Source organism: Salarias fasciatus, chromosome 6 (assembly GCF_902148845.1).
Source record: "Salarias fasciatus chromosome 6, fSalaFa1.1, whole genome shotgun sequence".
Taxonomy (NCBI): Eukaryota; Metazoa; Chordata; class Actinopteri; order Blenniiformes; family Blenniidae; genus Salarias; species Salarias fasciatus.
In genome coordinates, this window is record NC_043750.1 from 37,671,989 (window position 1) to 37,683,289 (window position 11,301).

Below are 11,301 nucleotides of genomic sequence, written 5' to 3' on the forward strand. Positions count from 1 at the left end.
AGCTAACTTTTCATTTAGCGGAAGAATGGTTATCGAAGCTAACTTTTTGGTTAGCTGTGCTCACCACTGGGCACAACATATTACAGATTTATCATGATCACAATATGACCTTCATCTGACACACAATGAAGCGTTGATGTCCTATAATACCGGTGTCATTTGCAAAAATATAACTTTTTGAGTGAAATGTCTGAATATGCACATACTGGAAGATGCTTCAATATGCACTGCATGCCTGCATCATTAGGATGATATCAACACGTGCAGCATGCTAATCACACACTGACTGAACTGTGATAAATTCCATCTCCATGCGCAGTGCATTGATGCTCTGCCTTTCAACGGAACTGGCAAACAAGGTGGACCGACCTGCACTGGATGGTAAATTTGATTGGCTCAGGTCAGAAAATGTATGAAGAGGGCCGAGTGAGCATCGTGGTGTAGCCAAGAGAGGAAAATGTGCATGAAGAAGGACTCATGGCCAACTCTGAAGTCACATCAGGCACGGTTTGGGCACGGAAAACGATGTGCTGAAGCCCTCAGGACAATGCAGGCTGATTTGTTGTCACTCTAGACAATGCTTGTGTTTCCACCTGAAGCTGATCTGCATTCCGTTCGGAGGACAATACATCTGCTATTGAAGGAATCTATATTAAGGAGAAAAATCAACCAGAAAAGGAACTTGCTACACAAAATGTCCCAGAAATCCAGTCTTTTTCTGAATAAAAAAACACCTTTCATTGAAAACAGTGTTTCACCTCATCACTTTAACACTATTCCATGAACAAAAACCAACAACAAAGTCAAACTGCAGACTTGATGGGGAAAAAAAGGAAGAAAAGAACATTGCACTATTGTTTCCAGGGTAAATGTGTGAATCAGAGGAAAAATAAAGAGCACTGTTATTTGGAATAACGATGTAAATGGATTTCACTTATTTAGCACTTATCGACTGCATGATCAGTCCCCAAAGCGCTTTACACTGCTAAACCTCACTCACAGATCAATGGAGGCAGCTGCCAGATGAAAGGTGCTCAGTCCATCCATTGGGAGCAGTTTGGGGTTCAGTGTCTTGCTCAAGGACACATTGAACTGAATGTGCTGTTGAACTAGGAACAAATGGTGTTTAAGGAGGGCTGGTGATGGATGGAGGATGTTCTGGCGATGATCTGGGATGTGGTACTTTGAATCAGTTGGAGTTTATGAAAGGATTTGGGAAGGAGACAGGAGGGAACTGCACAGTGGTCCAGATGGGAACTGACCTGAGAATGGACCAATGTGGAGGTTCAGCTGGAGGAGAGGAAGGGTAAATGCCGGTGGATGTTTCAAAGGTGGAGGTATACCAGATGACAGCCAGGCTCTTAACCTGAGAGGAGAGGGAGGAAGAGAGCCTGTCAATGGAGATGGAAAAACTGTTGAGGGCAGACTTTGAGCCAATGAGAAGAACCTGTTTTATCACTGCCGAGTTTGAGAAAGTTGAGGGAAAACCAGAATTTTATGTCCTGTAGACCATCTTGGAGAGAGGTGGGTGGACGAGTGGAACGGTAGAGCTGAGAGTCATCCACATATAAGTGAAACTGTATATTGATTTTGTGGAAAAGGCCAAGGGGAGGAGATAGACAATGAAGAGGATGGGATCTACGACAGAGCCCTAGGGAACACTGAGGAGAGGGGAAATAGCTGGAATGTAAAAGATTTCTGACCAGAGAGGTAAAGCTTCAAAAGTTTTGCACATAGAGCAGGGGCGTCAATAAAAATCTGGAGTCAGCTGTAATCTAGAGGTTGATTAGGGAACATTTTGTGCTGTGCTGAGGACAGAAATCACACCGAAGCCATTCATAGAGATTATGTTCACCTAATCGTGTGCAGCCTGAATGCCCACTAGCCTTACTATCGGGACCAGCAATAACTGCAGCAGTTTCAGCTACTGTAGCTCATCTGTTGACCATTTCACTGAACCAAGGAACACAGACAAACGCTGAAGATTTGGAGATCCTCTGATCCAGTCACCTCGCCGTTTATCTCTGATCTAGCCTACGCAGATCCTGACTCTTACATATTGTAGGGCAAGATGTGCATTTGCTTAATATATCCCTCCCACTGACAGGCAGTCAGATAATCAGCGTTTTTCATGTCACTACTCATAATGTTATGGCTAATTGGTGTAGGTTAAAATCCAAATTTCCAATGACGAAGAGCTGTAAAACTTAAGTTTCTCCACAGCACATGCCTCCAAGACTGTTCATTTCCAAGTCTAGACAAATTACTTCTCCACTTCCTCCACCCACTCCCCCCAAAAGCCAGAAACTCTTTCCAAACTACGTAGACTTATTAGAATTCAACTGTGACGTTGAGTAATTGGGGTGTAATTTGCTCTCCTAATTGAATGCATTTGGTGAATTTTGCGTTTCTTCCAAACTAACAGCAAATTGAAAACAGTTAAAAATTACGCTGCTAAAGTGTGTCTCCAAACACTGAAACAGATGTTGTTTGTGAAGGATTTCTGGCATTGGTGAAAATGATAACACTTCACTTGCTTCACACTGTCAACACTTTTCTGTTTTAGACTTAGATTTTCCAAAGCCTGAATCCTGGACTTTCCTCGAATGCAGTGCTTCTCAAGGAAACGTGGGAACTGCATCAGTCTATGTTACTGATGCATTTTAATTGAAAATCTTGTTTTTGTTATAATTTTGCATATTAATATGCCAAAAATAAAGAGCAGCTTTTGGGTATTAGGAGATTACAGCAAGAACATTTACCTGTAAACCAGCTAAGAAATAACTGTGAGACATTTCAAGCTATGAAGAGTAAAGTTTGTGTTATTCGAGTCAAATGTCTTCAAATATTTTTCAATGGATTCTTTCCGTTGGATAGAAATTTCTGTCTTCCAGGAAGTTAATTCAGAGCCCCTTCAAAATAAGAGCTGCTGGCAGTATTGCCTCTCTTTATGGTTCAATATGTTTTTAAAAAGTTATTTTAAATCTTTGCTCTTAAATCTCAGAGTGGAAGTTCACAGATGGCTGTGAGATCGTCTACTGACAATATCAGAAATACTATGAACAGTCAAATAAAAACAATAGAAATGAAGCAGACATTATGTGGCAATCTTCATGAATGTTGTCCAAACTGCTCGTTTCACGATTCACTTCTTTTACTTATTGAAGGCACTGGATGACGTTGCACAAGACGACATCGTTTCTTCTGCTTAATAAAGTGTGTGGTTGTGGGAATTCAGGAAGAACAACACTGTGCGGACAGACTTAATGTCAAGTTCATGAAATCCACATTGTCCTTCAGCTCCAAGAGTCACAAATTTTGGACACTTACTCAATTACGTTCAAGCTTTCATTACTTATTGAATTACTTTCTAAGTTATCGAGTAAGTGCAACTGACTCCTGTTTCCCTTCCTCTTCACTGAGCTGACTACTTGGCTGCCTTGTATAACAATAACAACAACATCAACAACAACATGGTCGACTTCTCAGCATTGCATAAGGAGGAGCAGATAGGAAATGGACGTGAGGTGCAGCAGAAGGAGCAGGAACATCAGAGGCCTCGGGGTAACAACCACTTAATTCAAACGCATTTTTACTCCACTGCGTCTCACAAAAAAAAAATAAATAAATAAATAAAAATAAAAGGACTGAGATGGGAAAGATCATAAAAACAAGTTTTATTTGAATAGTGCAGAGGGCAAGTCGGAGCACTCCCTGTGAGGACAGACACAAAAGACATTTCTGAGTGATGGAGTGAATGCTCTAAAATGTTTTTTTTCAAGTGCTGACATTTATACTGAATGACATTTCAACTTTAGCATTTGACTTCATCACCCCGATTTAACATCGGGCATTGAATCGGACATATTTAAAAATACTCCCGCAGCGAATCTGCTGACTGGCCATCCGTGAATACATTTCAGACGTCTGTACAGAAACAAATTCTCCCATCTGACGTGTAAATCAACAATACTCTGGCTCTCTTCTAAAAAGCACCTAAAATTTCAATCCGCTTTAAAATGCACTGAGGTAAATAATTGTCTTGTCCTTTTGTTTCTTTTTTCCCTCCTTATTTCGTGTGTGATTCATAATGACTGACAGCTCCCATAAGTATCTGCATCTCCTGCGTTTATATTTGTCTGAGTGGTCACATGGCTTCAGGGCACTTCAGGACTGAAAAGCAGATAATTTACTGAATACTAATAGTGTTTGTGCCTGCATGCATCTGCACACATATGCTGTCTGTCTGTGTATCTTCTGTCCACCATGCTAAGGTAATTAAATACCAGATTGTTGTTTTAGTCCTGAGCAGGTCAGACCAGGATGCTGATCTGGTTCAGAACAGACTTTGACCTGTTAAAGCTCAACTGATGAAAAATTGTGATTAAATTTGAAATAGATCTGTTGACTTGTTGCAGGAAAATGATCCAAAGAACTATGAAACAACTTTATTTGACTTTTTGAGCTCTTTTCTCCACAAGCTGCTGCACACGCCAATGTTTTTTTCAGAGGTTGCAGAATTAATACATGAGTCAAGTTCCCAAAAATCAGTGCTCCCAACACTATAGTTAGAATAAGGCCTTTTGAAAAAAAAAATTGTACAAATGTTTGCTGTCTGTTGCTTTTTTGTCAGAGATCTCAAAAGAGGTTAATGCATCTATAACTTTTTTACATTTGTGCATCTTTTAAAACAAATTATTCACTCTGTAATTCACAAATTACATTCCAAATATTAAAAGTGGGATTTTTCATTTGTGCGTTTTACCCTAACGTGGGTGTTGACAACTTTGACTGTAACATGTGGACTTTTAATGTTTGCTGTTTAATGTTTAATGTTTGCTAGTTGTTTTTGACATAAATCAGAGTTGGAAAACATAAGGTCCATGAGCCAAAAGCAGCCCACAAAACCAGCAAGCAAACTGAAAACATTTCAAAGTTTTATTCATTATTCAATTAATCAACACAACACTGAGTCCTGAGCTGAGATATCGGTGATTCAAATCATAACTTCTACATATGTGAGAAATAAATTCTTAAAAATACAAAGGTATCAACAAATACAAGTTAATTACATTTGCAATGCGCAACTTTCATCTCGATGACATGGGAACCAGTTTGTAACCTGTGGGTATGTATTTCCACTAACACAATACATCTGCTCATAAAACAGCACACTCACAAGACAATTGGTTATCTAAACATCCTCAGTAGATGCTAACTACCTGATAAACACAATTTAAATAAAAAAAAAAAAACATAATAGTGTCAGTTTAGTAGTATAAAAGAGTTAACCCACACATAGGATTTTCTTCAAATTGAGGATTTCTTCATATTAGCGACATTTTCAATGGATAAGGAGCTGCCGACAGGAGTTGCCCAAGGAAATCAAGGTAATCACACACAAATGGTGCGTAGCTGTGTCAAGTTTCACACGTATTGTTGCTGCTTACGGCTACTCAGCTAAAACCTCTGACCCCTCCGAAACCAGACACAGCCTGTTGTGGTGCAAATCTATGGCAACGGCACTTCAAGCAAATCAAAAGCAGATACAAGGAGCAACTTTGTGTGAAATACAAATGAGGTATTTACTGGGGGGAAAAGATTTAGGGAGTGCAATAAGTTTTGAGACAGCAATGAAATTCAAGAGCTATCTTCTAAAAGCGTAAAAGTATGAAGCTCGAAAAACATCTGTCAAACCTTTTATGACCCTGTGAGTTCAAGGTGAGGTAAAGCACAACAAACAAAGAAAAGAAGCAGGTGTAAACAAACTGAGTGATTGTGAAACTGCCACTTGGTGAAAGAGCGTAAGCTGGCAAATTAGTTTTGGGGTCAGAGCCTGACTTTGTCCCATTGTCTGATACGACACCAGTTCGTCATGCCTCCGTGCAAAAAATCAAATAAACCAATAACAGCGTAACAGCAGAGATCAGTGGATGTTTGAGTAAATCCTCGTGATGGCCATTGTGAAGGTCACGGATGGGAAGCCATGAGAGTGTTTAGTAAAGGAAGTGACTCAGAGATCTCCAACTGTGTGCTGCTCACACAAGGTCTTGGTTATCACACTTACATGAGCAGCCAAAAAAATGGAAGGAAGGCTCGACTTCAAGGAAAGAAAATGGAAACTTTGGTATTTTCCAAGTCCTCTGGGTGTTTGGATGACCTCTGTGTTAAAGGGACTTTCCCCCTCAGAAACATGCTCCTATTGATTTGGTATTTATGAAGCAATATAAATGTTCAGACAATATTACAACAAGGATCTGAATCATTAAAGCTCAAAACAGTCATTTTTTTATCCTGTTGCTTGATCCTGGAGTAAGGCAATCTGTGAAACATTCAGCATGAAAATAACAGCAAACGAGACCCGTTTCTGCTACAAGTTTTCAAGTGAAAAAGCAAAAACTTTCGTGGCGTTTTGGGGATTTGTTTACATGAAAATAGTCGAAGCCACTGAAAATGCAACTTTTTGAAATCGGTCCAACAGACATTGTTTTCAAAATGTTGCTGTGTAAATGTGAACTGTTGCTGATCCACTCATATTTGAAGGAAATATAGCCTTTAAATACAATCGGGGCAAATTGCTGTAGCGGTATATCTATGTGACTCCACTCTACTTCTGTTCCACAGCCAATGTAAAATGCCCCATAGGCTCTGTTTACGTGACATTATTATGTGAAAATGCATCCTTGAAGTTTGACGTTTGCATAACGACATTTTAAAAACGAGGTCAGTTTACATGTAAACTGCAGAAATGCTGAAAATGATGTAGTTTTCATGTTGGGCCACTAGTGGGCTCTGTTGTTTGTTTCTACCATGAAGACACACACATGCAGCAGAGAACATTATACGCTACAAACATTAACAATGGAAGAACACAGACATTCGTATGGACAGAGCGCCAAGTTGGATTGTGTTACTCCAACCAGTGCTGAGGTGCAAACGTGTAGAATGATTAAATATAAAAAAGGTAGATTGTTTCTTAATTTTAGCGTCAGTAAGTCTCCTTGGGGGGAAAATGTGAGAAAGGAGTGAATTTATTACAAAGAATTTAATTAAAAAAAAAAAAAAAAACTGACATAACAATTATGAAAATTCTTTTTTCTCTGTCACATTTAATAAGTTAAAACAGAAGTTTAAAACACAATTTTTGGTTTTGAATTGAAGTTGAAAGTTTAACAGTAACTCTCTCTCCATAGCTTTAAAGTTCAGAAAAACTAGCAGACGTGGTAAGTGTTTACCAAAACAGAAAGATTCATCTCATTAAAAATACATCAGACGCACATGCGTTCCGAGTTATTAAAAATGTCAATACCTTTCAAGTTTTACATTAAAATGAAGTCAAAAGACAGGTCTAGTTCAAAAGCAGATGACCTGAACACGTGACAAACAATAGTTCCCACTGTTACTCTTCTGCACTGGTACTAAATGTAAACTCTATTTTTACCTGTGTAACAGTTTAGAATTACCACAGAAACATGGCCTGACGAATTAAACTCAGCTCAGTCTGTGTCTGTGAACACTGGTGTCCTCTCACTCACGCACACACTCGCTTCTTTCATGCACCCTGTAACCCACCGCCCACACACACACACACACACACACACACACACACGCACACACACACAACGTGCTGTTCCTCTGCCTTACTGTGTGCAGGTCCAGTGGCAGGAACGAGCCTGTAATTGCTGCCTCTGTGGCGTGGACAGACAGGCGGACGGGGGATTGGAGATGACACGCACCCATTATTAGTGGACCAAGTGCTGTTTTTGCAATTACTGAGGGTTTGGCTGAGCACACTGAATCAGACTCGGGGATTCTCTATTCAGGAGCCGTTTCAACTCCAACTGGCTGCACAGCTTCTGTTGGCCCCGGCCTAAACGCCACTGAGCTGGGCCTCCGCATGAGCTTGCAAATCTGTTGTGATTAGGTTTGCAAAAAATGAATGAATCAGGTCTTCACTTCGATGGGCCTGAAAGAAAACCCCAGCATTCTATTCCTTTCATTTTATTTTCCGATTGCGTCTAAGTGTCAGTGATTGGCAGGATAAACAAGGAGTTTTGGAGTGTGGTTGGCACAGAGGTCACACAGATGGAAAAAAGTGGACTAAATATATTTACAAACCATTATAGTCTTCTCCAATGCAAGAAACAGCACGTGTTATACTGAGTGACTGCAGCAGGAAACAATTATGTCACAAGTCATGATAGTTGGAGTTGGAAAAACTGTGAATTCTAGCTTTATTGTTGGAATAATATGTTATTTTGCACAATGCACCAACTGAATTTGAGACCATTGCTGATTTTCTCTCATATAACACATAAACACACATAACACATAAAGAAACATGTGACTGTGACACCACTTTTTCAGTATGTTCAAGTTAATAAAAGGATAGATTATGTAAATTTACAGATCTGTTTTATGCAGATGACACTCAGATTTCTGTTGTAGTTTGGCTAAAAGGTTCAGTGAAAAAAACAACTTAGTGTCTTGAATTGATTTAACATTTTAAATGAACAGATAAAAAGACGCCAAACATAAATGAAAAGAATATGTTTTAGAATTGAATGACTGGTGGCTATGGCTGCACTGCAGACCTCACAGTTCAAAACACTTTTATAGTTTTATTTTCTGGTGGCATTAATTTATCATTCCTACACAACACTTATCACTCCTGGCTTTCAAGTATTGACACTGCAGGGGGGGGGGTTACTTCTATATGTGCTTAAACCAACAGAAAGCATCACTAAAACCCTGGAAGCCACAGTACCTTCCAGAATACATGCCTGTCCGGACAGATAGCCTCAGCATTCTGCAAACATAACGGCTAGCTGTGTATTCTCAGGTAGGTAGTTCCCAGGAAGTCTAGACATACATATTAGTTCTGCCCAGCAGGTCAGTAAGAGATGGGGGCTGACTCGGAGCCAGCCGGCCGCTCAGGCATGAGGAGGGTTTGAACCGAGCTGAGTCTATATGTCCCGGTGCTGCGGCTGCGGTTGGAGCTGTTGTGCCGGCAGCCGGCGGCTGCTGCGTACCTGCAATCCTCCTGACGATAATGCAACATGGCAGCCCCGAGGGCAGAGCCCATACAACTTTCTCAGCCCTCTCAGAGTAATTGGTGACCCCTGAACCTGCCCTTCGAATGAAGGGAGGGAAGGGAGGGGAAAGGAGAGACGAGACGAGGGGGAGGAGGGGGAGAAAGGACAAGGGATGGTCAACAGAGACACTGGAAAGGGGGAGACAAGGTCACAAAGAAGAGAGGAAGACATGAGGCAGGGAAAAATTAAAAATCAAGAAGACGTGAGTTGGGAGGAAAAGGTTAATCTCTTTTACTGTGGATAGTTGGAAAGTTCAACAGAGACAGCGAAGTCTGCAGGTCTAAAATGTGGAGGCTAATCCGCTACAGTCCATCCTCAAAGAAAATCCTCTGTTTTACAGTCTGATATCATAACCTGCAACAGAAAAAAATTGAAACTGTGCCTGTAAGTGCTAACTCACTGATTAAGAAGTGGTTTTTAGCCAGTGTAGTAACGTGCGTTATGTAAGTCTGACATACCACTACATCATTTTCCACTATGTTGCATTGCCAAAGAGTCTTTCACGATGTTTTGTTAGCACTGACAGAACAATAAAGCTTATAGCTACAACAGAGAAACATAAACCACATCCTAACAGCAATGTAAACAGTCTTTGTCCACTGGATATGATCAGAATTTAATGTGGGTGGGGGGGTGGGGGGGCTCATAGCAACATACAGGCAAGTGGGCCCGCCCAGGACTATGTCGTCCAACACCCCACCAGACCTGATGGGGCCTCGGTCTATCAGCCCAGAGAAAACCATGGCCCCGGGAGGAACCAGAGGACGAGCGCAGACAGGATCACCCCCTCTACAGAGGAGTCCACAGGACGAGGAGCAAGAAACATGGGGCCCATAACCCTGAAACAAACCACGAGGCCACCCAGGCAGGACGCAGAACCCACAGGTCCCTCAGGCCGGGACGGCACCCACCCCTCCATCCTTCCATCTATCACAATTCTAGAAAGTTGTTTTAGATCAAACTGTTCTAATTATTGACCAAAGCTTAACGTTTTACAGATAGTTGTGGGCTGATTTCAGATGGCTAAAATGAGTAATTAAATTGAACAAAGAAGTTGAACCGATTTGTTCTGAGCCTCGTATTCTGTTGTTTTAATTCTTTCTATTTCAGTGGTTTTCTTATATTTGGCTCTACACCAATAAAGCTAAACTAAAATTTGAATTTCTTTGCAGGATGTGAGGATTGTTCCAGATGGGTGTGAGTCTGCAAGGGATGAATAAAGACCCATTCATTTTCAGAAATTCCCACAAAACTCACAAGATATGCTGATATTAATGCTTTGGTCCTGAGTCTTTTGTAGAGTTTTAAGCTTATAGAAGATGGTTTGTTTCTCCATAAGAATTTTAAGGCACAAGAGTCAAGCGTATTGAACCAGGTTTTTGGTGGATTAAATTAGAAAATGTTATTAATTTTGGGTAGGACCATCATTTGGATTGTTGCAACTCCCACCTTGAGTGATACGGGAAGTGTCCTCCACCGAGAGAGATCCTCTTCTGTTGTTTCAATGAGGTGTATTTCAAATATATTAGATCTGATAGTTTGGCAGACATGTTAATGCCAAGGTGTGATGTTCCCTGGTTTTACTGGGGCCTTGAGTGGACACTGAAAAACAGAGTTAACAGGCAAGACAACTGATTTCTTCCAAACAGCAGATTATTCTGAAACTGGGGATAATCTGTCTAATCACTTTCGGCATAAACAATAACACATCATCTGTGTATAGGCATACCTTGTGAGTTACATTTGCTGTTTGTATTCCTTTCATAATATCATTCTGTCTGTTAGCCACTAAAGTGGATTGATGAATATTGAGAAAACAGAGAGAGGAAGCGAAGTCAGCACTTTTGAGCCTCGGGTGGGCTTGAGACTTCAGTGTGGCTCCTTCACTGTCTGGCCTGCTTATTGAGGCAATTACTACCATTAGGATTAGCTAAGGCTGTTTTCTGTAGTAAAGATCAGCTCTGATCCAGTTTGTGGCATCTATTCCAATGACGGATGTCAGGTTACAAAGAGACATATAAAACCTGACAGAGTTCCAAACGTCGCAGAAGGTTGACCTACTGTACAGCTCAGAGCTGTGATTTCAAAACACTGAGGTCCTTAGATGTGATCTGAGAGGTTATCCTGTTTCATACAGTTGGTTTAACAAAAATCACCTGCTGCAAGAAGTTCACATTTTTCAATGGGGATCTCTGCTATGTAGTGA